The 27,448-nt window shown below is 45.4% G+C and overlaps 1 long non-coding RNA gene and 2 other non-coding genes across 3 annotated transcripts; 2 read left to right on the top strand and 1 right to left on the bottom strand.

Annotated features, from left to right (window-relative positions):
* Positions 1-7: 7 nt before the first annotated feature.
* trnam-cau (transfer RNA methionine (anticodon CAU)) lies at positions 8-79 on the top strand. Its single transcript has one exon. It is a non-coding gene; the product is annotated as a tRNA-Met (tRNA).
* An 8,036-nt stretch (positions 80-8,115) lies between these two features.
* LOC144485075 (uncharacterized) lies at positions 8,116-17,175 on the top strand. The gene is made up of 2 exons (XR_013496144.1): positions 8,116-8,985; positions 15,470-17,175. It is a non-coding gene; the product is annotated as an uncharacterized LOC144485075 (long non-coding RNA).
* A 3,365-nt stretch (positions 17,176-20,540) lies between these two features.
* trnas-uga (transfer RNA serine (anticodon UGA)) lies at positions 20,541-20,622 on the bottom strand. Its single transcript has one exon. It is a non-coding gene; the product is annotated as a tRNA-Ser (tRNA).
* Positions 20,623-27,448: the final 6,826 nt, after the last annotated feature.

The following is a 27,448-nucleotide window of genomic DNA, read 5'->3' as shown; positions in this document are numbered from 1 at the left end:
TTGCCGGAGCAGAGTGGCGCAGCGGAAGCGTGCTGGGCCCATAACCCAGAGGTCGATGGATCGAAACCATCCTCTGCTATTCCTATTATCACTGACAATGAAACGACTTGTGGCTTTTCCGTGGAGTCGGCAGACAGGTATTTACAGCGGCTACTCTTTTCTCCAAACAACCTCAATCTGCAGTGAATCAATTTTATATGCAAGAAAGCATACGAACGGGGAACATCTTAACACAACATGCAACAATTTACTGACAGAAACATCTTCACGGAGAATCTTCTCAAACAACATGGAACACATTTGCAGAGCAGGGGCCATATTAACAGAATAGGAAAAAAAAACATTTACACAGCCGGAAACACAACAGCGGAGCATCTTACACAACAGCAGAAATCATCTCTCAACAACAATTGAGACAGTTACATGGGTAAGATCGGTCTGGAGGGTATGGGGCAAACACGGGCGATTGGGAATCGCTCGGTGGCAAAAAACTGGGCGGCATGGACAGGTTGGGCCGATGGGGCTGTTTCCATGTTGTAAACCTCTGTATCATGGAGCACATGATGTGGAGATGCCGGCGTTGGACTGGGGTAAACACAGTAAGAAGTTTAACAACACCAGGTTAAAGTCCAACAGGTTTATTTGGTAGCAAAAGCCACACAAGCTTTCGAGGCTCTGAGCCCCTTCTTCAGGTGAGTGGGAATTCTGTTCACAAACAGAACTTATAAGACACAGACTCAATTTACATGAATAATGGTTGGAATGCGAATACTTACAACTAATCCAGTCTTTAAGAAACAAAACAATGGGAGTGGAGAGAGCATCAAGACAGGCTAAAAAGATGTGTATTGTCTCCAGACAAGACAGCCAGTGAAACTCTGCAGGTCCACGCAACTGTGGGAGTTACAAATAGTGTGACATAAATTCTGATTCTAGGATCGCATGATAAAGACTCAGGAGGAAAAAAGCAGAAATATTTATGTGAAATAGTGTGACATAAACCCAATATCCCGGTTGAGGCCGTCCTTGTCTGTGCGGAACCTGGCTATCAGTTTCTGCTCCGCGACTCTGCGCTGTCGTGTGTCGCGAAGGCCGCCTTGGAGAACGCTTACCCGAATATCAGAGGCCGAATGCCCGTGACCGCTGAAGTGCTCCCCAACAGGAAGAGAACAGTCTTGCCTGGTGATTGTCGAGCGGTGTTCATTCATCCGTTGTCGCAGCGTCTGCATAGTTTCCCCAATGTACCATGCCTCGGGACATCCTTTCTTGCAGCGTATCCCCACACCATCCCCACACCCCCACTTCTTGCCTTCAAACAACCGCACAACCTCAAACAGACCATTGTCCGCAGCAAACTACCCAGCCTTCAGGAGAACAGTGACCAAGACACCACACAACCCTGCCACAGCAACCTCTGCAAGACGTGCCGGATCATCGACACAGATGCCATCATCTCACGTGAGAACACCATCCACCAGGTACACGGTACATACTCTTGCAACTCGGCCAACGTTGTCTACCTGATACGCTGCAAGAAAGGATGTCCCGAGGCATGGTACATTGGGGAAACTATGCAGACGCTGCGACAACGGATGAATGAACACCGCTCGACAATCACCAGGCAAGACTGTTCTCTTCCTGTTGGGGAGCACTTCAGCGGTCACGGGCATTCGGCCTCTGATATTCGGGTAAGCGTTCTCCAAGGCGGCCTTCGCGACACACGACAGCGCAGAGTCGCGGAGCAGAAACTGATAGCCAGGTTCCGCACACACAAGGACGGCCTCAACCGGGATATTGGGTTTATGTCACACTATTTCACATAAATATTTCTGCTTTTTTCCTCCTGAGTCTTTATCATGCGATCCTAGAATCAGAATTTATGTCACACTATTTGTAACTCCCACAGTTGCGTGGACCTGCAGAGTTTCACTGGCTGTCTTGTCTGGAGACAATACACATCTTTTTAGCCTGTCTTGATGCTCTCTCCACTCCCATTGTTTTGTTTCTTAAAGACTGGATTAGTTGTAAGTATTCGCATTCCAACCATTATTCATGTAAATTGAGTCTGTGTCTTATAAGTTCTGTTTGTGAACAGAATTCCCACTCACCTGAAGAAGGGGCTCAGAGCCTCGAAAGCTTGTGTGGCTTTTGCTACCAAATAAACCTGTTGGACTTTAACCTGGTGTTGTTAAACTTCTTACTCATGGAGCACAGCAGGATAAACAGTGAAACACTTTGCACAACAACAGTGAACATCTTTGAACAGCAGAGAGCACAGTTACACAGCGGGAAATATATTTATAAACATATTTACAAGAGAAAACTCCTTTCAAACATCAGTGATCAATTCCGTGACTGTCGTTACACGTGAACAAACAACCTCTTTGGCTGCTTTTGTGTGTGTCTTTCTCTGACCCTTTATTCTTGGTGTAATGCAGTGGAATTGTGTCGCCAGACTGAGCCTCCTGACACGGGTGATGGTGTTAAACAAAATTGTGGAAGTGAATATCTGACTGATTGCATTGATAGGCAGCGGGGGTGGGGGGTAGGGTGAGGAGGAGGAGGAGGATAGGGGGGAGGGAGGAGTGGGAAGGAGGGAGGGGGGATGGGGAGAAAGAGAGGGGAGAGGGGAGTGGAAGGGGGAGGGGGAGGGGGGAGAGGGAGGGGGAGAGGGAGGGGGAGGGGGTGATGGGAGGGGGAGCGGGAGGGGAAAGGGGGGAGGGAGCAGGGGAGAGGAGGGGGCGGGGGAGGGGGGAGGGCGAGGGGGGAGGAGGGGAAGGCAGGTGGAGGGGGAGGGGAAGGAGGGGGAACGGGGGAGGAGGGGGAGGGAGAAGGGGACAGGGGTCGTGGGGGAGGGGGGAGGGGGCGGAGACTGGGGAGCGGAGGCGGGCGGGGGGGGGGGGGGTGGAAGCGAAGATGGACTTTCTGTAGCAGAGTGGCGCAGCTGAAGAGTGCTTGGCCCATAGCTCAGAGGCCGATGGATCGAAACCATCCTCTGTTACTTCCTCTTAACAATAATAACAAAACCACTTGACTACAATTCTGCAGCATTTACGTGGAATATGCAGGCAGGTATCTGCATTGGCTCCTCTTTTCTGTTATAAGCCTCAACCCAGTTTGATATGCACACAAGGTGTAGATACTGTGAACATGCACCAGGATATATTAGACAGAGGTAATGGTGCACAGGGCACAATTTCAGAATTTGTGGACAATGTGAAACTTGGAAGCATCGTGACCTGTGAGGAGCCTGGTGTAAAACTTCAAGAAGTACATCGGCAAGTTGACGGAATGCGTGGACAAGTTACAGATGAAATTCAAAGCTGAGAATTGTGAAGTGATTCATTCTGGTAGGAAGATTATAGAGAGACAATGAAAAGTAAAAGGAAAACAGTTCCAAAGTATCTAATCCATTTCATTAGTAACGTTTCTCAGTCCTACAACTCTAAATAAGGTGCAATAGTACAACTCTAAAATAACAGCAAATTACTGCGGATGCTGTCATCTGAAACCAAAAGAGAAAATGTTGGAAAATCTCTGCCGGTCTGGCAGCATCTGTAAGGAGTGAAATGAGCTCGTGTTTCGAGTCCAGCTGACCCTTTGACAAAGGGTTATCTGGATTGGTTTACTGCCAATTGGTAACTTCCTTAAAGTCAATAATAATCCATTCAAAATATCCGCATATGTATTTTACAATCATAATTACTCATTTGAATGAAATTACTGCATCTCACATTACTTCGTGTTAGCTCATAAACGTATTTAAAAGTCATTTAACTGAATGCTGCGACTGGTATCCATGCCTTAATGTCGACTGGTTTAAATATCTTACCACTCCATCAGGGGTTCCACTTACAGGTATTAAATGTCATGAGAAGTCTGGACAGAATGGATAGGGACAAACTGTTCCCACTTGTGGAATGATGAAGAATGAGAGAGAACAGATTGAACATCATGAGCAAAGGAAGGAATAGGAAGACGAGGAAAACATTTTTCACACAGTGAGTGTTTAAAGTTTGGAATACACTGCTGGAAAGTGCGGTGGATACAGATTCAATTGAAACGTTCCAAAGGAATTAGATTGTTATCTGCCGCGTTACAGGGAGAAGGCGGAGATGTTCATTTTCTGTCACAACTCCTCACATAATTTCTCATTCATCATTCATCACTGAATCGAGTGTGAACTGTTCTCTTGTCGTTTCTAAACAAGTAGAAGTGCAGCACTGATTAAATGACAAGACAGTTGGTGGCCTAAGTCACTGGAGAGTTAAAAAATTACAAATATGTGTCTGAAAGGAGATGAGGATGGCACAGTGACGGAATTTGACATAAAAACAGAAAATGCAAGAAACCTCATGCAGGTCTCGCAGCATCTATCGGGGGAGAAACAGAGTTAATGCTTTCGGTGTCCGTGACTCTTCTTCAGAGTTGAGGAGAGTTTGAAATGTGACGGATTTAAAATGTTCTCGAGAATTCGGAGCACAATCTGGATTATTCATTCAAGCAATTACAAAGGCAACTGGCATGTTTGGTTTCATTGCACGTGAATTGGAGGAGATGAAGAAAAGTGTCTTGCTACAATTGTACAGGAATTTATGGAGACCACATCTGCAATGCTGTGTGCAGCTGTGGTATCCACATTTGAGAAAAGATAAGCTTGCATTAGAGGCGGTACAGAGAAGGTTCACAAGATTACCCTTCGGAATGAGGTGGTTGCTCCATGTTGAGAGGCCGAGTGAATTATTCTGAGAGACCCTCGAACTCAGAACAATGTGTAGATGCTGAGTGAATGATTCCATTGCTGTCCTCTGGGCAGACGAGTGGCAGATGAAGTAAAAGTAAAGAAAAGTAAAGTTAAAGTAAAGTTTATTAGTCACATGTAAGGCTCACATTAACACTGCAATGAAGTTATTGTGAAATTCCCCAATTTGCCACAGTCGGGCACCTGGGCGAGTCAATCACCTAACTAGATAATGTTCAATGCACAGAAGTGTGAGTTGATTCATTTTGAGAGTGTGGAGAAATAAATGGAGAAACACTTAAGGAAATGCAGGAAAAAAGGGATCTCGGTTTCTCAGTAGAAAAGTCATTAACGGTGGTTGGGCATGTTGAGAGAGCAGGTAATAAAGCAAATGACACCCTATGTTTTATTGGAAGATTGAATACATGAATAAGAAGATCATGTTGAGATTTTAAACACACGAGATAGGCCTCACCTGGAGCACTGAGTCCAGTGCTGGGCACCACACTTGAAGAAGTTTGGAGGGAGTGCAAAGGATTTTCACATGAATGATTCTGTTGACAAAGATTTGTAGCAATGAAGATCGATTGAGAAGTTGGGTATTTTTCCTCACGGAAAGAAGTCTGTGAGGACCTGTAGAGGGAAACGTAACATTGAGGAAGCAGGTGTGCTGCAGAAGGATTTGGAAAGGCTGGGAGAGTGGGCAGAGAAATGGCAGAAGGAAAACAATGTGGGAAAGTGTGAGGTTACGCACTTTGGAAGGAGGAATGGAGGCACAGATTACTTTTTAAATTGTGAAATGCTTAGGAACTCAGAAGCACAAAGGGACTTGGGAGTCCTTGTTCAGGATTCTCTTAAGGTAAACGTGCAGGTTCAGTCGGCAGTTAGGAAGGGAAATGCAATGTCGAGAGGGGTGGAATACAAGAGCACGGATGTACTTCTGAGGCTGGCAAAGGCTCTGGTCAGACACCGTGTGGAGTATTGTGAGCAGTTTGGGCACCGTATCTAAGGAAGGATGTGCTGGCCTTGGAAAAGGTCCAGAGGAGGTTCACAAGAATGATCCATGGAACGAAGAGCTTGTTGTATGAAGAACGGTTGAGGACTCTGGGTCTGTATTGGTTGGAGTTTACAAGGATGAGGGGGGATCTTATTGAAACTTAAAGGATACTGGGGGGCCTGGAGAGAGTGGACACAGAGAGGATGTTTCCACTTGTAGGAAAAACTACAACCAGAGCACAACCTCAGACGAAAGGAACGTTCCTTTAAAACAGAGATGAGGAGGAATTTCTTCAGCCAGAGAGTGGCGAATCTATGGAAATCTTTGCTGCAAAAGGCTGTGGAGGTCAGGTTGTTGAGTGTATCTAAGAAAGAGATAGATAGATTCTTGAGTAATAAGGGGATCAGGGGTTATGGGGAAAAGACATGAGAATGGGAATGAGAAAAATGGCGGAGCAGATTCGATGGGCTGAGTGGCCTAATTCTGCTCCTATGTCTTATGGTCTTCTGGAAGAGAAATAAGGGTGGCTTTCGCACTGCTGCTGCAGAATGACAGGGACCTGGACTCAATTCAGGCCCTGGGTGACTGTACGTATTTTTCACATTTTCTCTATGTCCACGTAGCTTTCCTCTGTGTGCTCTGGTTTCCCCCCACGCTCCATTGATAGGGTAAGTGGATTTACCATGCTAAATTTACCCTTATGTCTCCCAGTATGTTTAGATTAGGAGGATTAACAGGATAAATATGTGAGGTTGCGTGGATAGATCAGAGAATCAGTGCAGAATCAATGGGCTGAATGGCCACCTTTTGCAATGTAGGGATTCAATGAGAATTTTTTATGTTCCAGTCAAGCGTTCATCAAGAACCAGGGGGAAAATTTCAAAATAAGTGTCAAAATTGCACAGATTCAGTTCCTAATGTATACATCTTTGGAAACTAAAGGAACATTTAACATGGCCAATCCACCTAAGCTGCACATCTTTGAATCGTGGGAGTCAACCAGAGCACCCACAGGAAACCCACGGGGGAGAATGTGCAAAATTTGCACAGTCAGCAAAGGCCAGGAGCAAACCCGGGTCTCTGGGGCTGTGAGGCGGGAGAGTGGGATTAGGTAGCGTGCAATTTCAATAAGGCAGTGTAGACTTGATGGACCAAATGGGCTGTTATGGCATTGTAAAGATTCTGTGGTTTGGAATCTAAAACATGATCCTATTGAATGGAGCAGCAGGCTTGAGGGGCCAAGTGGTCCACTTCTGATCCGATTTATTGTGCTGCTGTGTCCAGAAAGCTGCTAATTGATTTCTCATCATTAAATCAGAATTTACTCCAGATACCGTTAATGCATCAACCCTGTGCTCAGTGACAAACACTGACTCGTGGTTAAGCAATGTCTCAATTTTAATATTCTTATCCGTGTTTCCAAAACCCTCCATATCCTCAGCTCTTCCTCCCTTTCATCAACTCCAGCGTAACAATCCTCTGAGATATCTGAGCTCCACTGATTCTGCCCTCATGGTAAGAAGTCTCACAACATCAGGTTAAAGTCCAACATGTTTATTTGGTCGCAAAAGCCACGAGCTTTCGGAGCGCTGCTCCTTCATCACGTTACCTGACTTACCTGATGAGGGAACAGCGCTCTGAAAGCTAGTGGCTTTTGCGACCAAATAAAACTGTTGGACTTTAACCTGGTGTTGTTAGACTTCTTACTTGGTTCACTCCACCAGTGATATTCGTACTTTCAGCTCTCTGGGTTTCAGCTCTGGAATACCCTCTCTAAAAGCCCCTGGCTTCCAGCTTGCTTTCCTCTCGTTCATTTCTGTCGCCTGTTCCCTTCATTTCTTTCCTCCTTCCTTTCCCGCGGGTTTCAGCTTTTGCATCCTCTGACTTTCCGCAATCCTTTTGCCGCTTTAACTGCCATCAACGAATTATAATTGTACAACTATAATTGTGTTTTCGGTTCCACTTTAAGGATTCTTTCCGCCTCCAGCTCTTTGATTTCTCATTGGTTTCAGCTCCGGATCGAATTGAATGACGCAATGACGCTGGGCTGGGAGTGACGCTCACGAGTTTGCAAATATCAACGATAACCCACGACCATCGGACCGGCAGTCGCGCACGAGCGGCACAGTCCGATTGGATACTGCGTTACGATTGGCTAGACAAGATGTCAATCACATTGTGGGGCTGTTGTTGTTAGCAACGCGGTCTGCGATTGGTTACAATTGGGAGCATCATTTTCAATGGTCTCGAACTTCTGACTATGGAACCCATTGATTGGATAACGCAGCTGTCACTCAGTGGGCGCAGAGCGGCCATTGGATAATCGCGATGCGTCAATTTCCGATTGGTTTTCCCAGCTGTCGGTCGCAGGCCCATCAGACACCGCGCGGAGCGGCAGCAAATGTCCCGCCAGTGGCTTCAGTCCCCGGGCCCGGATCCATCCACAGCGGGGCACCGGATGGGTGAAGGGTTTTGGTAGCGGGAATCTCATCCTGCCCGGCTGTAAATGGGGTGGCACAGTGGTTAGCACTCCTGCCTCACAGCGTGGGGAGCGTGGGTTTCCTCCGGGTGCTCCGGTTTCCTCCCACAGTCCAGAGATGTGCGGGTTAGGTGGATTGGCCATGCTAAACTGCTCCTTCGTTTCATGGGGACCAGCTCGGGTCAGTGCTGGGGGTAGAACCTGGGTGGGATTGTAGTTGGTGCAGACTCGATGGGCAGAATGGCCTCCTCCTGCACTGTCGGATTCTATAAATCCGCAGCTTAGTGTTTCCAATGGCAGCTTCCTGTGTAAACATGTCACGCTGCAGTTCCCCCGTCTCAGCAATAGCGGCACTGCCCTAAAAAGAGGGCAATAGCGGCACTGCAAACTCCCTGGAGTCAGACCAATCAGCACAGAAATTGGGATCTTCCCGTGCTTTGTGTGTTGGGCTCAGTGTCACAGCAGGTTAGAGCAGCTCACTTTGCAGAGGCCACGGTTAGATACTGGGATCTTCCTGTGCTCTGTTTTGGGATGGGGCTTGGTTACTCTGAGTGAATCTCCCTTATTGTTTGGTTCTAATTACAGCCTCTCTCTCTCTTACAGTCAGTCTGGGTGTTCCTGACTGAGCAGAATGGTCTGATCTCACCACACATATTGAGAGGGAGGAGCTGCCGCTCGAGATGAAGATGATTGAGAACTCCAGCTTTCTCTCCACTCGTTTACTGAGGCCCAGCCCTTCATCCATCATTAGTTTTCCCAGGATGTCAGGTACATTAACATCTGAGGAGGACACTGGGTTGCAAGGGAGTAGAATAGACAGTATTACAGTTGATAAGGAGGATGTGCAGGATATTCTGGAGGGTCTGAAAATAGATAAATCCCCTGGTCCGGATGGGATTTATCCAAGGATTCTCTGGGAGGCAAGAGAAGTGATTGCAGAGCCTCTGGCTCTGATCTTCAGGTCGTCGTTGGCCTCTGGTATAGTACCAGAAGATTGGAGGTTAGCGAATGTTGTCCCATTGTTTAAGAAGGGGAACAGAGACTTCCCCGGGAATTATAGACCGGTGAGTCTCACTTCTGTTGTCGGCAAGATGTTGGAAAAAATTATAAGGGATAGGATTTATAGTTATTTGGAGAGTAATGAATTGATAGGTGATAGTCAGCATGGTTTTGTGGCAGGTAGGTCGTGCCTTACTAACCTTATTGAGTTTTTTGAGAAAGTGACCAAGGAGGTGGATGGGGGCAAGGCAGTGGACGTGGTATATATGGATTTTAGTAAGGCGTTTGATAAGGTTCACCATGGTAGGCTTCTGCAGAAAATGCAGATGTATGGGATTGGGGGTGATCTAGGAAATTGGATCAGGAATTGGCTAGCGGATAGGAAACAGAGGGTGGTGGTTGATAGTAAATATTCATCATGGAGTGCGGTTACAAGTGGTGTACCTCAGGGATCTGTTTTGGGGCCACTGCTGTTTGTAATATTTATTAATGATCTGGATGAGGGTATAGTTGGGTGGATTAGCAAATTTGCTGATGACACCAAAGTCGGTGGTGTGGTAGACAGTGAGGAAGGGTGTCGTAGTTTGCAGGAAGACTTAGACAGGTTGCAAAGTTGGGCCGAGAGGTGGCGGATGGAGTTTAATGCGGAGAAGTGTGAGGTAATTCACTTTGGTAGGAATAACAGATGTGTTGAGTATAGGGCTAACGGGAGGACTTTGAATAGTGTGGAGGAGCAGAGGGATCTAGGTGTATGTGTGCATAGATCCCTGAAAGTTGGGAATCAAGTAGATAAGGTTGTTAAGAAGGCATATGGTGTCTTGGCGTTTATTGGTAGGGGGATTGAATTTAGGAGTCGTAGCGTTATGTTGCAACTGTACACAACTCTGGTGCGGCCGCACTTGGAGTACTGTGTGCAGTTCTGGTCCCCACATTACAGGAAGGATGTGGAGGCTTTGGAGAGGGTGCAGAGGAGGTTTACCAGGATGTTGCCTGGTATGGAGGGGAGATCCTATGAGGAGAGGCTGAGGGATTTGGGATTGTTTTCGCTGGAAAGGCGGCGGCTAAGAGGGGATCTTATTGAAACATATAAGATGATTAGAGGTTTAGATAGGGTGGATAGTGATAGCCTTTTTCCTCTGATGGAGAAATCCAGCACGAGGGGGCATGGCTTTAAATTGAGGGGGGGTAGTTATAGAACCGATGTCAGGGGTAGGTTCTTTACCCAGAGGGTGGTGAGGGATTGGAATGCCCTGCCAGCATCAGTAGTAAATGCGCCTAGTTTGGGGGCGTTTAAGAGATCCGTAGATAGGTTCATGGACGAAAAGAAATTGGTTTAGGTTGGAGGGTCACAGTTTTTTTTTTTAACTGGTCGGTGCAACATCGTGGGCCGAAGGGCCTGTTCTGCGCTGTAATGTTCTATGTTCTATGTTCTATCTTCACCTGCTGTGCACACTGACCTGACAGTGGGAAGGTATTGGAGCATAATGGGGCAGTCAACCATGTCAAAGGTGTGGGTAGGTTGAGAAGGATGAGGAGATGAGGAGGGATTGTTCAGCTGGGTAAGACTGCACTCGGCCGGTTCCATTCTTATCTTTCTGGTCATATGCAGAGTATCACCTGCAATGGTTTCTCTTCCCATTCTGTTCTGTTACCACCGAAATCACCCAAGGATATATCCTTTGCTCCTTCCTATTTTTCATCTACACCTTACCCCTCAGTGATATTATCTGAAAGCACAGTGTTAGTTTTCACATGTCTGCTGATAACACCCAGCTCTACCTCACCATCACCTCTCACAACCAATCCCCTGTTATTAAGTTATTACACTCCTTCTCCGACCTCGAGTACTGGCTAAGCAGAGAATTCCCCCAATTAAATATTTGGAAGACCAATGTTTCCACTACAAATTCTGTTCTCAGTCACTGAGTCCATCTCCCACTGTCAATGTCCGAGTTTGAAACAAACCCTCATAATCTTGGCACCTCATCAGACTCGGAAATAAGATTCCAACCACATGTCTGTTCCTTCACCAAGATCACCTATTTCCAGCTGTGGAACATCACACAGTGTTTGTAATACCTCAACTCACCCGTCCCTGAAACCCTCATCCATGCTTTTGTTACCTTTAGACGTGACAATTCAAACACACTCTGGCCCAGCAGAATTCCTTGCTTAGAGGACATTAGTAAACCAGATAGGGTTCAATGACAAGCGACAATTAGATTTTTGATTGCAGATTCATAGTGAATTCAAATTTCATCATCTGCCATAATATCCACATAATACTACATCTGCCATGTAGATGCCCACACAATCACGCTGGAGGATCTCTGCATGCCCCTCAAAGCTCACCCTCCCACACAATTGTATCATCTACATATTTGGAGATAATACATTTAGCTCCCGTGTCCAAATCATTAATATATAATATGAACAGTTGGGGCCCTCGCGCAGATCCCTGCAGTACCCCACTAATCACTGCCTTCCAATTGGAAAAATACCCATTTATGCCATCTCTTTGCTTCCTGTCTGTTCACCAGCTTTCTATACATCACAAGGCACTACCTGCAATCCCATGTACTTTAATTTTATATCGTAGAGAGGTGGCACAGTGGTGAGCACTGCTGTCTCACAGCGCCAGGGACGCGGCTTCGACTCCTGGCTTGGGTCACTGTCACTGTGAAGTCTGCACGTACATCTATGTACATCTGCATCTATGTGGGTTTCCTCTGGGTGCTCCAGTTTCCTCCCACAATCTGAAAGATGTGCTAGTTAGGTATATTGGTCATGCTAAATTCTCCCTGAACAGGTTGCAGAGTCTGGCGAGTGGGGGATTTTCACAATAACTTCATTGCAGTGTTAATGTAAACCTGCTTCTGACACTAAAAAACAAATTAACCTTTAAAACTTAAAAAGCCATGTGAGACCTTGTCCAAAGCCTTCTGAAAGTCTAAATAAACCGCATCCACAGGTTCTTCCTGGTCAACTCTCCTAGTTACATCCTCAAAGAATTCCAGTAGTATTGTCAAGCGTGATTTCCCTCCCTTAAATCCATGCTGATTATAACCCTGCTTTCCAAATGCTTGATGATGGACTCCAGCAACTGCCCGCTGACCGGCGTTCAGCTCACTGTTCATTGGTTCCCTCTTTCTTTTCTGCCTCTGTTCTTGAAGTCCAACAGGTTTATTTGGTAGCAAATACCATTTGCTTTCGGAGCGCTGCTCCTTCGTCAGATGGAGTGGAAATCTGCTCTCAAACAGGGCAAACTGTGCCCTGTTTGAGAGCAGATTTCCACTCCATCTGACGAAGGAGCAGCGCTCTGAAAGCTAATGGCATTTGCTACCAAATAAACCTGTTGGACTTTAACCTGGTGTTGTTAAAGCTGTTACTGTGTTTACCCCAGTCCAACACCGGCATCTCCACATCATCTGTTCTTGAATACAGGGTTTAGATTAGTTACCTCTCTATCCTCTGAAGGTGCTGACTCTGGCTGGGTTCAGTTCTACACTCACTGGTTCCTCCCTCTCTCCTGAAGATGCTGACTCTGGCTGCGTTCAGTTCTGCACTCACTGGTTTCTCTCTCTCTCTCTCTCTCTCTCCTGAAGGTGCTGACTCTGGCTGGCTTCAGTTCTACACTCACTGGTTTCTCTCTCTCCACTGAAGGTGCTAACTCTGGCTGGATTCAGTTCCACACTCACTGGTTCCTCTCTCTCTCTTGAAGGTGCTAACTCTGGCTGGATTCAGTTCTCCACTCACTGGTTCCTCTCTCTCTACTGAAGGTGCTGACTCTGGCTGTGTTCAGTTCTGCACTCACTGGTTTCTCTCTCTCTCTCTCTCTTGAAGGTGCTGACTCTGGCTGGGTTCAGTTCTACACTCACTGGTTTCTCTCTCTCTATTGAAGGTGCTGACTCTGGCTGCGTTCAGTTCTAACTCACTGGTTTCTCTCTCTCTGTTGAAGGTGCTGACTCTGGCTGGGTTCAGTTCTACACTCACTGGTTCCACTCTCTATCTCTCTCTCTCTACTGAAGGTGCTGATTCTGGCAGGGTTCAGTTCCACACTCACTGGCTTCTCTCTCTCTATTGAAGGTGCTGACTCTGGCTGCGTTCAGTTCTAACTCACTGGTTTCTCTCTCTCTATTGAAGGTGCTGACTCTAGCTGGGTTCCGTTCTAACTCACTGGTTCCTCTCTCCCTCTCTACTGAAGGTGCTGACTCTGGCTGCGTTCAGTTCTAACTCACTGGTTTCTCTCTCTCTATTGAAGGTGCTGACTCTGGCTGGGTTCAGTTCTACACTCACTGGTTCCTCTCTCTCTCTCCTGAAGGTGCTGACTCTGGCTGGGTTCAGCTCTCCACTCACTGGTCCCTCTCTCCCTCTCTACTGAAGGTGCTGACTCTGGCTGGGTTCTGTTCGGAAGCTGGAAATCTGAAATGAAAGCAGAAAAGCAAGCTCAGCAAATTGTGCAGCATCTGTTTAGAGAGAGAAACAGAGTTAGTGTTTCAGGTCTGTGACCTTTCATCAGAACTTGAAAACATAGAAACTGGAAAGAGGAGTCGGCCATTCAGCCCTTCGAGTCTATTCCAACATTCAATGTGATCATGGCTGATCCTCTATCTCAATTCCATGTTCTCATTTTTCCCAATACCCCTTGATGCCAGTAAAATCTAAAAAAAACCTCTCTCTCCTTCTTGAATATATGCAGTGACTTGGTCTCCACAGCTTCTGAGGTAGAGAATTCCACAGGTTCACCACCCTATGGGTGAAGAAATCTCTCCTCCTCTTCTTCCTAAATGGTGAACCCCGTATCCTAAGACTGTGTCCTCTTGTTCTACATTCCCCAACCAAGGAAAACATCCTTCCTGCAGCTAATCTGTCCAGCCCTGTTAGAATTTTATGTTTTAATCAGATCTCCTCTCATCCTGTCCTTTCTGTTTTTCACACCAAAATGTAGAACTTCACGTTTAGCCGCGTTGTACTGCATCTGCCATGTGTTTGGTCACTCACTCAAGTTGTCCAAATCACCTTGAAGCCTCCATGCATTCTCCTTCAACTCACAATTCCGCCAGTTTTGTGTTGTCAGCAAATGTGGAAATGTTACGTTTGGTTCCCTCATCAGGTCGTACATGTTTGAATACGCGCTGAAAAATGGGATTAGAATAGATAGATGCTGATGGCCAGTCCATACACGAGGGGCTGAATGGTCTCTATCTGTGCTGTAAAATTCTATGACTATGACCTCTTAAAGAAGTCATTCATTGGCTGTCCTTTGGGAACTCCTGACATTATGATTTGTTTGATAGAAATGAAGATCTCTTGTCTTTTCACTGGTGTCTTACACTTTGCTCCTTGCTTCCTGACTGGAATCTCCAAACTGGGGAAATTGTGGATGTGGTGACATCACCCTGTTGGGGATGAAGCTATTGTCACAGAGTCCTGTGTTGTCAATATACCGACCCGTTAACATAGTTCCCCAGTTTCACTGGATGTTGACAGAATATTTACCATTGATTTGGTGTTCTACCTGCCAGCTGTTCATACGGAATACAGATGTTGTGAATGAGCATTGTCCACCTCCACTTACAGCAATGATAGTGACAACCTGCATCGTTTCCGGATAGGGCTGGAGTCATAGTCATACTGGCACAGAGATTTACAGCTGGAAACAGGCCGTTCAGCCCAACTCATCAATGCCGCCCAGGCAAAATTGTAACCACCTCTGCTGCTATCTCTGACAGCTCGTTCCAGACTCCACCCTCTGTGTTTCTACCCTCTCACTTTAAACCTATGCTCTCCACTTTTAGACTCTCCTATCTTTGGGAAAAGATATTGACTATCTTGCTGATCTATGGCCCTCATTATTTATATAGACCTCTATAACATCACCCCACGCCTCCTACACTCCAGGGAAAAAGTCCCAGTCTATTCAGCCTCTCCTTATAACTCAAACAATCAAGTCCCGGTAGCATCCTAGTAAATCATTTCTGCACTCTTTCAAATTTAATAATGGTCTTTCTATAATAGGGTGACCAGAACTGCATACGGTATTCCTAGTGTGGCCTTCCCAATGTCTTGTGCAACTTCAACATGATGTGCGAAATCCTATGTGAGGATAAATGGGCCAATACATTGCATTGCCATTGCTACAGTTGTTAATGAAGTGAAAAAGCCGGTGTTTAATGAAATGCCCCAGGTGGAAATCTGCTCGAATGTGGCAACACTGCAAAATCCTCAATTATTGTTGTTTCTGCTCAACCAGCCCCAGAAGCTTGGAAGGTGGAAGTCCCCGATTGGTCTGAAGTTGGAGGTGAAGAGGAGCCAAGTTTCAACAACTTGCTGACAAACATCAAAAGGCAGCTGCTTTGGAGCAAGGCGATCCTCGAACAGGCCACTCAGAGTAGCCAAGACACTGGAACATCATCGCTGCTGGAGAACAGAGAAGATGTGAGGCAAGGCAGGATGCTCGAGTGGTCAAAGATGGGACTGAATCATTGGTGGAGACTCCTACTCCAGTTCTGACTCCTTCTGGCATTGATGGACGGTTTGAAGTGGAGGAAATTAGTCAGGATGGAAGTGGTGATGAGATTCACAGTTATTCCCTCAGCTGAGAGACCATTTTTAAGGCAATCTGTGCAGCAACTCCACTCTGGGGTGGGTGTCAGATCAGCTCACCAGACGGAAGGAGGACTGGAGCACAGATGAGGCCATTCAGCCCTAATACTTTCTTAAATGCTCTGTTGTGCAGTTCAAAAACTGAAAGTCCAGGATTCAAGCCATGTTACGCAGGCGACTGGGAAAAGCATCATTGGATTAATCAGATCAGTGGCCCATACTGGAAAGACTCAAAGCCCAGCAGAGAGATGTCAACATGAATTTTCACTTTTAATGTCTCTTCTTTACTCTAAACAATTTGTTGTGTTTGTATAATTATCTTAAATATTACACATTAAAACAAATACTCGGAATATTTAGCATTGCCGGAGAAGTGTAACCAGGAACAGTGCCCTGTTCATTCAGTTTGGGGAACACTTCCTGACAGAGGAAGATTGGGACATGACAGCTTCTCCCTGTCAGCTCCTTCCACTTCCCTCCACAATTCTGAACACCTCTATCAAATCTCCTCTCAACCTTCTCTTCACCAAAGACCCAAATTCTCCAATCTCCCGATGCAACTGAACTTCTTCATCCCTGGACCCTCGCCCAGAGATTTATTGCAACCTCTTTTATGCCTTCCCCTCTTTTCTAAACAGTGCTGTCCTGCAGATAATGCAATACTCCAACTGAGGCCAAACCAGGGTTTTATACAGCTTTCCCATAACTTGCTTGGTCTTGTAAACTGTGCCCCTATGTATAAAGCTCACAATCTCAACCTGTCACCCAAACAGCAATTATTAGTGTCATATTTAATCACAAGTCCCTTGTTCCTGCATGCCTTTACAATTGTATCAGTTTTTTCATATTGTCTCTCCCTTTACTTCCCACTGAAATAAATCATTTCACACTTCTCTGCTTTAAATTGGTCTTGTCTCACTAATCCACAAGCTGTCGAAGTAACTTTGAGCTTCAACACTACCCCCTCACAGTTCACAATGCTGTCACGTATTGTGTAATTACCACAATTTTGAATGTGTGCTCAGTGCAGCATTGCCGATGTCTCTAATATGTATCAGGAAGAGCAGGATTCCTAACACCAACCCTCCTGGAATCCCACTTTAACCGACCTCCATTCCAAATAAAAACATTTCCCACTGCTGTGTTTCCTGTCACTCTGTCAGATTCCTATCCATGTTGCTGCTGTCCCTTTTATTCTATCAGCTCCAAATGTTACCACAAGTTTGCTGTGTGCCCCTTTATTTATAAAATGCTTTTTGCCAGTCCATGTTCACATTAACCACATTCCCCTCATCAACCTTTTCTGTTACCCTCAATAAAATCTTAAGCAAGTAAAATATGATTCCCCTTTAATCATTATGTATGTGTTTTCCTTTGTGTACATCAGCACAAGTGAGTGTTAATTTAATCTCCAGTGTTTGAAGAATATTTCACGTTGCTGAGGTTAAACTGATTGGACTTTAGTTGGCTTATCCTCACAGCCTTTTCTGAAGAAGTGTATTTATCATTTGCAATTCTCCAGTCCTCTGGCACCATTCATATAACTAGCTCGGATAGAAAACTTTTAACAATTGCCTCTGCAATTTCCACCCTTTTTTTTCCCTCAGTATCCATGCTTGTGTCTTGTCCAGTCACAAGAACACAGGAAATAAGGGCAGACATTTACTATGTGGCTCATCAATAATGTTAAACCATTCAAAACAATTATGGTTTATGTGTCTTTATTGCCATACAGTGCAAAGCACATAGGCACAGTATTAAAACAAGAACAGCAACATCATCAGACAATACATAGATAGAAATCACACTATATTTCTGACAAGTTTTCTAAAAAGTCACTACATTTTCAGCATTCCTAACAAAATCATTTGAAATATCAGCAGTTCTATTGGGGAGAAAACAAACTGTGACTATTAAGATGTGAATCAAATTTCTGTAGTTGATACTGACGATCACCAAAAATATGGTAACTCCGAATAAAGAACTTTTCAAGCTTGGGTAATAAGGTCATGTATCAATTTATAAATTTGAACTAAACCATAAATCCACCTCTTGAAAGGTTGCAATCCAATAATTCTTAATGCCTCACTAAGTATTCCCCTCATGCCTTCCATTTTCCTGGTTACACAGCTTTGCACTCTTTCTATCAGCTGTATATCTTTTTGAAAGTGTGGGTTTCAAACTGTGGATGCAGACTCCAGGTGTGGGCATACCAGCTGCTTATGGAGTTTCAGATCTTGGGATTGAACTCCACTTTACTCCTCACTCCCTTGATTCCCTGAGAAACCAAAATTTGTCTATCTCAGCCTTAATTGTCATCGACTGTCATAACCTGCAGTGCAGATGGAGGCCATTTGATCCATTGAATCTGCACTGACTCTCTGACAGAGCATCCCACCCAGAACCTATCCCGGTAACCCAACATATTCTGCTAATCCCCCTAACCAATATATTTGGGACACTAACAGGCAGTTTAGCATGGTCAATCCATCTAAACTTTGGAGAATGGGATGAATCGCAAACATGGGGAGGATGTGCAAACATCATACAGGCAATCACCCAAGGTGGAATTGAACCCAGTTCCCTGGTGCTTTGAGGCAGCAATGCTAACCACTGTGCCACCACTAGTGTATTCAACAATGGAGCATGTCAAAGGATCACAACCCAATGAGTGCAGAAATTTATTCTCATGTCAGTCCGAAATGATCTGATCCTTACACTGAGCCAGCTTCCGCAATCTCCCAATGTCCACAAAATCAAACCCCTTCAGAATCTTGTATGTTTTAATGTTTTGCCTCTCATGCTTGTGAATCACAGAGAATACAGACCCAGTTTACGAAGGGTCACATCATATGAAGCCCTTTCACCCCCGTGGACCAATTTACTGACCCTTCATTAGTGATTGAAGCATCATGAGAAAACACTTTCCCGCAGTGAGTAGTTCAGCTCTGGGATGCATTGTCTGACAATGTGGTGATGCAGCTTCAAGCGAGGCATTCAGAAAGGAATTGGATTGTTAAAGTTACACCAGCAGAGTGGCACTGGTTAGCGCTGCTTCTTCACAGCGCCAGAGACCCATGCTCAATTCCTCCATGGCTGACTGTCTGTGTGGAGTTTGCACATTCTCCCTGTATCTGCATGGGTTTCCCCAGGTGCTCCAGTTTCCTCCCATAGACTAAAGATGTGCAGAATAAATGGATTAGACATGATATATTGCCCCTTAGTGACCCAAGATGTGTAGAGTAAGAGGGTTAGCCATGGGCGAAAGATGTTCTTCCAGAGAGTCAGTGCAGATGCAATGGGCAAATGGCCTCCTTTTACATTGTGGATTATGCGGGATCCAATGGATACTCAGTGCTTCCATTTGTGAAGCCAAGGATCCCATCCACTTTGCAAGCGACTGTCCTAAACTGTCTCACTTTCAAATATCTTCCTGAACCTACTCCCTCTGAGCCTGCACACTGTTTAGAACTGGACCATTCAGTTTATTTTGCCTCTCCCCATCTCTTCTGTCAAAAGGCAGCACCGTTCCTGAGTGTGGGATTAATAATGTGTCTCTTCCACAGTATCAGTGAGAACTGATACTGCAGCTTCTGTTTCTCCAAGAGAATCTTTCTGGCTAAATCTGGAATTTACAAGGATTTCTGTCACTGAGACATTGTCTGGCCGTCTGTGTCTCACCTCCCTAACTCACTCTGTCTCTGTCTCTCCCTCCACCCACTCTCATCCACTCTATATGAAGGCGAGATATTGTTGCTTAGTGACTGAGTGCACACAATCTGTATCTTCATCTGATCAAATAGAATTCAGCTTGTGAACAACATCATCATTTCAACCAGTTCTGGGTTAAATCAGGCACAGCTCTGATTGGCTGCAGCCCCCTGAATCTGGGGAGCAGACACTGTGAGCATTGCCGGCCTCAGAGGCTTTTACAGTTACTGAGCTGGGAAACTCCAACTAATCCCTGAGAATCCACAGCACAGAGCGAGAGGAGAGGAAAGCCCGTCCTGGGAGCTGTCAATCTGAGACAGTTTGATCCTGTCAATGTGCAGATGTGAACCTGCTCCTTCCATTCCCAAACTGTTATAACGAGGAATACAGAACGCCCAGTAATGACCAGCTTGTTGCAATGTGTTTGAATGAACATGATGTGATATCACCGAAGCAGCATTTTGAAATATTCATTCAATGTATTCTGATGAAATGTATTTTTATGCTCTGTGTGCATTCTTATGCCATTGCATAAGAATCTTCCTCTGACATGAGACCGTATTTTGCCTTTGTGCCTTGATGCTGCTTTTAAAAGAAAATGTTCATGTTATGAATTTTCTCATCCAACCACAGGAAGAATTATAGAAAAATAACAGCACAGAAGGAAGCCATTGAACCTATCCTGCCATGCCAGTCCAAGGACACAGCAAGAAATCTCACAACACCAGGTGAAAGTCCAACAGGTTTATTTGGTAACAAAGCTTGCTGCTCCTTCATCAGGTGAGTGGGAGTTCTATTCACAACAGGGCATATAAAGACACAAATTCAATTTACAAAATAATAAGGGCACCCAGGTGTCCTTTCCAAGCCCATCTTCCTGCACCCAGCCCGGAGCCATGCAGCTGAATGCACGATGGAGATCCAAAGACTAAATGCCAAAACTTTGCGAACCTTCTTTGAGCCAGTGACTGCTCTGAAGCAGGAGAGTTAATATTTCAAATCGCACCCGCTGCGAGCAGGGTTCGAACCTGCGCGGGGAAACCCCATTGGATTTCAAGTCCAACGCCTTAACCACTCGGCCATCGCAGCTGCTTGTTTGCTGTTGTGATGTAACCGCCTTAGCAACATTCACAGACCTTTATCAGGCACCGGAATGATGCAGAGCACAGCGTGTGAGTTGAAATTTGTTCGTCTCCTTTCAATTTGTATCTTTGTCTCTGATCCAGAACTCATTCACTAGTTCAGACTTGTTATTCTTTTTCAATAACCTTTCATTAAAACCAAATTGAACCCGAATTCTGCATCCGAAAAATAAAGTCCACTTCATTTCAGTCAAATGTTGCGTGTAAACCACAAGAGGGCGCCGATAATGTCCAATACACATTACCAATGCGATGGCCGGGAATCGAACCCGGGTCAAGGCAGCTATGCTCACCACTCTCCCACCATCGCTCACTCTGCGGAAGCAGTTGTTATTTTCATTAGTTATAATTACAAAACTACCTGAGTTGCTGATTTCCGCAGACACCAGGTGTGTCCTTGGCCCATTTTTTTAACCTGAACTTCGCTTGTCTCGTTTCTCTGGACAGTTTGAGCCACCTTTTTGCTGTTGTTTCTGACTGATAACTCTGATTAGATTTGCAGTTCATTTGAACAAAGTTACCACTGAACGGAAATTGAAGCTGGATTTTATGTTAGAAACACATGGATGATGAGAATATTTGGTGATTTTTTTTAGGAGTGTCCCCCTTCTGTTCTGACCAGAGATAGCCAATTAAATAAGTCAAAACTCTGGGTCAGGAACTGACCCTTGGTCAAATGCTCGCACAGTCACCACAACACCACCTGGCTCTGTCACCCCCTCTGTATTTATAGAACGAATACACAAGCAATCAAGTGGCAGAGAAATCACAGTTTAGAGAATTATATAACCGACATTCCCGTTCTGGGAGTTTTACACTTTCCGATAGATCGGGGTGAGCAGGGTCGCCCAATCAGAAAGCAGGTCCTTGGGACATGGAATTTGATTAATATCATGTTTTGCAATCATGTTAATCGGTCAGAACCATGTTGATGTTATTTCACTCCAATCTATGAAGGTTTGATTGAACCGTGACCTTGTTGCACAACTTGCGTTCAGCCAGGAGATGGCAGCAGGGAAAAATAATTTGGATTTGCTGTGTGTGTCAATAAATCGAGTCATGGAGGTTCACAGCATGGAAAAAGGCCCTTCGGCACAACATGTCCATGCCGCCCAATTTTTGCCATTAAGTTCGTCCCTATTGCCCGTGTTTGGTCCATATCCCTCTATACCCAGCTCACCCATGTAATTGTCTAAATTCTTTTTAAAAGACAAAATTGTACCCGCCTCTACTACCTCTGGCAACTCGTTCCACACACCACTCTCTGTGTGAAATAAATTGCCCTTCTGGACCCTTTTGTATCCCTCCCCTCTCATCGTAAACCTATGTTCTCTAGTTTTAGACTCCCTTATTGTGGGGAAAAGCTGTTGGCTATCTACCTTATCTATTTCCTCATTATGATATAGGCCTCTTTATATCACCTCTAGGTCTCCTGTGCTCCAGGGGAAAAAAAAGTTCCAGTCTATCCAACCCCTCCTTATAACTCAAACCATCAAATCCTGGTAGCATCCTAATAAATCTTTTCTGCACTCTTTCTAGTTTAATATCCTTCCTTCCCATAATAGGGTGACCAGAACTGTACACAGTATTCCAAACGTGGCCTTACGAATGTCTTGTACAATTTCAACAAGATGTCCCAACTCCCATGTTCAATGTTCTGACCACTGAAACCAAGCATGTCGAATGCCTTCTTCACCACCCTGTCCACATGTGACTCCACTTTCAAGGAGCTATGAACCTGCACCCCGAGATCTCTTTGTTTTTTAACTCACCCCAACGTCTTACCATGAACTGAATAGGTCTTGTTGTGGTTTAATCCACCAAAATACATCACCTTACATTTATCTAAATCAAATTCCATCTGCCATTCATTGGCCCATTGACTCAATTGATCAAGATCCCACTGCAATCCGAGGTAACTTTCTTCATTGTCCACTCTGCCACCAATCTTGGTGTAATTTGCCAACGTACTAACCATGCCTCCTAAATTCTCATCCAAATCATTAATATAAATGACGGGGTAGGATGAGTGACTTTGCAGATGGCATAAAGATTGGCTGGGTGGTGAAAGGGAGGCTGAGTTTCTTAGTCTGCAAGAAGATATAGACAGGATAGTCAAACGGGCGGATAAGTGGCAGATGGAATTTAACCCCGAAAGATGTGAGGTAACACACTTTGGAAGGAATAATTTGGCAAGGAAGTATTCAATGAAGAGCATGGCACTTGGAAGTTCTGTGGAATATAGGGACATTGGCGTGTTTGTCCATAATCTCTGAAGGTAGAAGGGTATGTTAGTAGGATGGTGAAAAAAAAACATATGGGGCACTTGTCTTTAACAATCGGGGCATCGACTGCAATAAAATGTCATGTTGGAGTTGCATAGAACTTTGGTGAGGCCACAGCTAGAGTACTGTGTGCTGTTTTGGTCGCCACAAGATAGGAAGGATGTGATTGCACTGGAGGGGGTGCAGAGGAAATTCACCATGATGCTGTCTGGGATGGAACATGTAAGTTCTGAAGGGAGATTGGGGAGGCTTGGATTGTTTTCTTGAGAGCAGAGAATACTGAGGGGGGACCTGATCGAGGTGTACAAAATTATGAGGGCATCGACGGAGTGGATAGGAAGCAGCTGTTCCCCTTGGTTGAAGGGTCAGTAAAAAGAGGACATAGGTTCAATGTGAGGGGCAGGATGTTTAGGGTGGATGTGCGGAACAACATTTTTACCCAAGAGTAGTGACGGTCGGGAATGCGCTGCCTTGGAAGGTGATGGAGGCAAATTGCCTCACATCCTTTCAAAGTATGTGGTCAGCAATTGGCATATCATAACATTCAGGCCTATGGGTCAAGTGGTGGTGGATGCGATTTGATTGGAGATCAGATGCTTCTTCGATGTCAGAGCAGACTCGATGGGCCGAAGAGCCTCTTCTGTACTGCATGATTCTATTATTCTATAAACAAATTCACTCTGAATCGTATCAATGTCAGCCATATTCCTTGCCAGTTCTCAGATAGGCACTGATTGGTTCGAAGTTTGTTTCATTTTCCAGGATCCAGCTCAATTAAATAAATGTATTTCTTATGTTCTGTTTGTCATTAATAAAAATCTTCCTCTGACGTGAGACCTTGTTTTGTCCTTGTGCCCCTGTTGATGCCTTTGTCATTCTGCTCATGCTTTGATTTTCCTCATGTCACCTTAGAAAGAACCAGAGAAATGTAACAGCATAGAAGGAATCCATTCGGCCTATCTTGTCCTTGCCAGACTGAGGACACTCAGGTGTCCTTTCCAAGCTCACCTTCTTGTTATGTAGCTGAAAGCATGCTGGAGATCCAAATAATTCTTTCCAAAAAAATAGGATTTGCAACTCTGTGGCTGTCTAAAGCATACATTTCCAATCACACTCACTGGCAGCGGGGCTCGAATCTGCACGGAGAAACCCCATCGGGTTTCAAATCCAACGCCTTAACCTCGCGGCCACAGCAGCTGCTTATTTAACAAATGAAAGCAAATCACTGCGGATGCTGGAATCTGAAACCAAAAGAGAAAATGCTGGAAAATCTCAGCAAGTTTGGCAGCATCTGTAAGGAGAGAAAAGAGCTGACGTTTCGAGTCCAGACGATCCGCTGTCAAAGCTTTGACAAAGAGTCATCTGGACTCGAAACGTCAGCTCTTTTCTCTCCTTACAGATGCTGTCAGACCTGCTGAGATTTTCCAGTATTTTATCTTTTGGCAGATCTTATTTGTCAGAATAATGTAACCACCTCAGTAAAGTTCATATTAACTTCATCAGGCACCAGGATTGCGCAACACACAGTGTGGGAGCTGAAATTTGTTCCTCTACTTTTACTTTGAGTCTTTGTGTCTGGCTGAAAATTCATTTATTCGGTCAGAGACTTGATTTTCTCTTCCAATATTTTTCATTAAAAAAGAATTATGTCCGAACAAAAAATGAAAAAGGTATCTGCATTTTATTTCATTGCTGTCAAATGTTTCGTTCGCCCTGTTTTTGTCCACTCAGTTTAAAACACAAGAGGCCGTGGATAAGGTTCAAAATAAATGACCAATGCATTAGCCAGGAATCAAACCTGGGTCATCTGCTTGGAAGGCAGTTATGCTCACCCCTATACCACCATCGCTCACTCTGCTTAAACAACCGTTATTTTCATTCGTTATAATTACTGAACTTCCTGAGTTGCTGATTTCATCAGATACCAGATGTGTCCAACTGGCATCTGGCCTCTGACGCAAATCTTTGTGTCGTTTGTTAGGGCTACAGGACAAGCATGTGCCTGTAAAAAAGAAGGATAGGAAGGGTAGGATTAGAGAACCGTGGATAACCAGGGAAATTGAGGGACTGGTCAAAAAGAAAAGAGAGGCGTATGTTAGGTCCAAGCAGCTAAAAACGGAGGGAGCTCTGGAGGAGTACAATGAAAATCGGAAAGTACTCAAACGGGGAATTAGAAGAGCAAAAAGGGGTCACGAAATGTTCTTGGCAGACAGGATTAAGGAGAATCCCAAGGCATTTTATTCATACGTTAGAAACAAAAGGGTTGTTAGGGAAAAAATCGGACCTCTCAGGGACAAAAGTGGGGACTTATGCTTGGAGCCCAAAGAAGTAGGGGAGATCCTAAATGAATACTTTGCGTCGGTATTCACAAAGGAGAGGGATCTGTTGAATGGGAGTGTCTCTGAGGGGAGTGTTGAACCGTTGGAGAAAATCTCCATTACAAAGGAGGAAGTGTTAGGTTTGTTAGAGAATATAAAGACTGACAAATCCCCAGGGCCTGATGGAATCTATCCGAGGCTGCTCAGGGAGATGAGAGGTGAAATCGTTGGGCCTCTGACGCAAATCTTTGTGTCGTCACTCGACACAGGTGAGGTCCTAGAGGATTGGAGGATAGCCAATGTGGTCCCGTTATTTAAGAAGGGTAGGAAGGATAACCCGGGTAATTATAGGCCGGTGAGCTTGACGTCCGTGGTGGGGAAGTTGTTGGAGAAGATTCTTAGAGATAGGATGTATGCGCATTTAGAAAGGAATAAACTCATTAACGATAGTCAGCATGGTTTTGTGAGAGGGAGGTCATGCCTCACTAACCTGGTGGTGTTTTTTGAAGAAGTGACCAAAATGGTTGACGAAGGAAGGGCCGTGGATGTTGTCTATATGGACTTTAGTAAAGCGTTTGACAAAGTCCCTCATGGTAGGCTAGTGAAAAAGGTTGGATCCCATGGGATAAAGGGGGAGGTGGCTAGATGGGTGGAGAACTGGCTTGGTCATAGAAGACAGAGGGTGGTAGTGGAAGGGTCTTTTTCCGGCTGGAGGCCTGTGACTAGTGGTGTACCGCAGGGCTCTGTATTGGGACCTCTGCTGTTTGTGATTTATATAAATGATCTGGAAGAGGGAGTAACTGGGGTGATCAGTAAGTTTGCGGACGACACAAAACTGGCAGGACTTGCAGATAGTGAGGAACATTGTCAGAGGCTACAGAAGGATATAGATAGGCTGGAAATTTGGGCAAGGAAATGGCAGATGGAGTTCAATCCTGATGAATGCGAAGTGATGCATTTTGGTGGGAATAATGTAGGGTGGAGCTACACGATAAATGGAAGAACCATAAAGGGTGTAGAGACGCAGAGGGACCTGGGTGTGCAAGTCCACAGATCTTTGAAGGTGACGTCACAGATGGAGAAGGTGGTGAAGAGGGCATATGGCATGCTTGCCTTTATAGGACGGGGCATAGAGTATAAGAGTTGGGGTCTGATGTTGCAGATGTATAGAACGTTGGTTCGGCCGCATTTGGAATACTGCGTCCAATTCTGGTCGCCACACTACCAGAAGGACGTGGAGGCTTTGGAGAGAGTACAGATGAGGTTTACCAGGATGTTGCCTGGTTTGGAGGGGCTTGGTTATGAGGAGAGATTGAGGAAACTGGGGTTGTTCTCCTTGGAAAGACGGAGGATGAGGGGAGACTTAATAGAGGTGTATAAAATTATGAAAGGCATAGATAGGGTGAACGGTGGGAAGCTTTTCCCCGGGTCGGTGGTGACGTTCACGAGGGGTCATAGGTTCAAGGTGAAGGGGGGGAGGTTTAACACAGATATCAGAAGGACATATTTTACACAGAGGGTCGTGGGGGCCTGGAATGTGTTGCCGGGCAAGGTGGTGGAGGCGGACACACTGGGAACGTTTAAGACTTATCTAGACAGCTATATGAACGGAGTGGGAATGGAGGGATACAAAAGAGTGGTCTAGTTTGGACCAGGGAGCGGCGCGGGCTAATTGTTCTTTGTTTCTCGTTTCAAGGCTTCATTCTATGATCATCTTGCTGGTGCCAGTACAGAGCGAGACTGCGGATAGTTGGGAACCTGTCTCGGGGGCAGGGAATTCATAAGGTGTTCGTGGAAGTGGAAATGAATAGGGTTGGGAAGCATTTTCCGATCAGGGCCAGTGTGATCTCCTGGACTCGTTTCGATCGCCTCAGGGGGTCGGAGAGGAATTTCCCAGATTTTGTTTCCCCATATTGGCCCTGGGGTTTTCACTCTGGGTTTTCGCCTCTCCCTGGAGATCACATGGTCTGGAATGGGGGGGTGGGGGTGAGTTAATAGGTTGTGATGAACAAAGCATCGCAGCTGTGAGGGACAGTTCGGTGGATAGGATATTGGTATGTAGATAGGCTGGAAAATTGGGCGGGGATCCTGGATTCAGGATTCAATCCTGGACCGGGGAGCGGCGCGGGCTTGGAGGGCCGAAGGGCCTGTTCCTGTGCTGTATTGTTCT

Source organism: Mustelus asterias, unplaced genomic scaffold, assembly GCF_964213995.1.
Source record: "Mustelus asterias unplaced genomic scaffold, sMusAst1.hap1.1 HAP1_SCAFFOLD_152, whole genome shotgun sequence".
In the NCBI taxonomy this organism is placed as follows: domain Eukaryota; kingdom Metazoa; phylum Chordata; class Chondrichthyes; order Carcharhiniformes; family Triakidae; genus Mustelus; species Mustelus asterias.
Note: the sequence above shows the minus strand (reverse complement) of the source record. Positions and strands in the feature narration are given on the sequence as shown.